A 1,366-nucleotide genomic window follows, 5' to 3' on the forward strand; every position below is an offset into this window, starting at 1 on the left:
GACCTCGAATAGGGTGGGGTGTCTTGCCAGGGTGGGATTCAGGAGGGTGCAGGATGGGGGGTTTATTGTGTCTATTCTAGAAGAAAGGCATAACCACACGTTGTGCTCGGGGAACTCGAAGACATTCTTAAAGGTGAACCGAAAATTAGATATGGGGCTGCAGACTTTCATTGCCAATTGCATATGGGCCAACATAGGTCCAGTACGATGTTTCCATTTGTACAAGGAATTCGTGGGTGGGTACAACAATGTAGGGGCAACGTGTGCCGAGTTTTGTAATTTTAAGCGTGACTTTCAAGCGTATATTCACGATGCAGATGCTCAGTTGTTGGTTCAGAAATTGGCTAATAAAAAAGAGGTTCACAGTGATTTCTACTACGCGTTTGACGTTGATTCCGATAATAGGATGGCACGTTTGTTCTGGGCAGATCGTGTAGGCCGTAGCCAGTTCGCTAGGTTCGGCGATGTGATATGTTTTGACGCCACTTATTGCACAAACAAGTACGTACCATTCTAAGTTCATAATATGTCTAGCACTGTAATTGATGTAACACATGTTTGATTGTTTATCACGGACAAATAGGGAATAGCATGCACGGTGGATAAAGAACATGTTGGAAGTTAGGGTCCCCCATAACCTCTTGCGGGGCCTCACCCACCATTTCTACTATCTCCATTACCGTAGTGGCCAGTAGTTTTGCTTTAGCCGCAAAGCGCTCAACAAAACCCTGTACAAAAAACCACAACTCATAAGGAATACTGGCAACCAAAACAATGCAATCTACAGCATCCACGAGCGCATGGTGAATCACATTCACAAATATGACAACACACGCTACACACATTAGTGACAACGAAATCCGAAATCACTACCATAATAGGGGCAACATCATTTACACAGTACAGTGGCAGCAACCAAAACCACACAAATACACATGATGAATATTACCACAACATAGACCCCCTAAAACGCACGGTGCACTAGCCACCTACGTACAGTGCACCACACAACAATACTGCACCACACCAGGTGTGACTCAAAGACACGGTGCACTATCAGACCATAACCAGTGCACTGCACCAGTGGCAGCAACCACGAGGACAGACCCCACAAATTGGCAATTTCGTTTAACAATACTGTTCACGAACTCAAGAAATAGTAATAATTTCCAACTGTACGTGAGTGTATTATTCATTATCCAATGAGTAGTCACATGTTCATACAAGAGTCTAGCTACAAAATATGGCAAAAGGTTTTTAAAGATTAGTACTCAAGACACCACATGCAACCGTTTACTTCTCATTGAAAATTATGAACAATAAGCAATTACAGTAATGTAACTATTACAACACATAACAACAAGGA

The sequence above is a fragment of the Ipomoea triloba genome, chromosome 16, assembly GCF_003576645.1.
Source record: "Ipomoea triloba cultivar NCNSP0323 chromosome 16, ASM357664v1".
Taxonomy (NCBI): domain Eukaryota; kingdom Viridiplantae; phylum Streptophyta; class Magnoliopsida; order Solanales; family Convolvulaceae; genus Ipomoea; species Ipomoea triloba.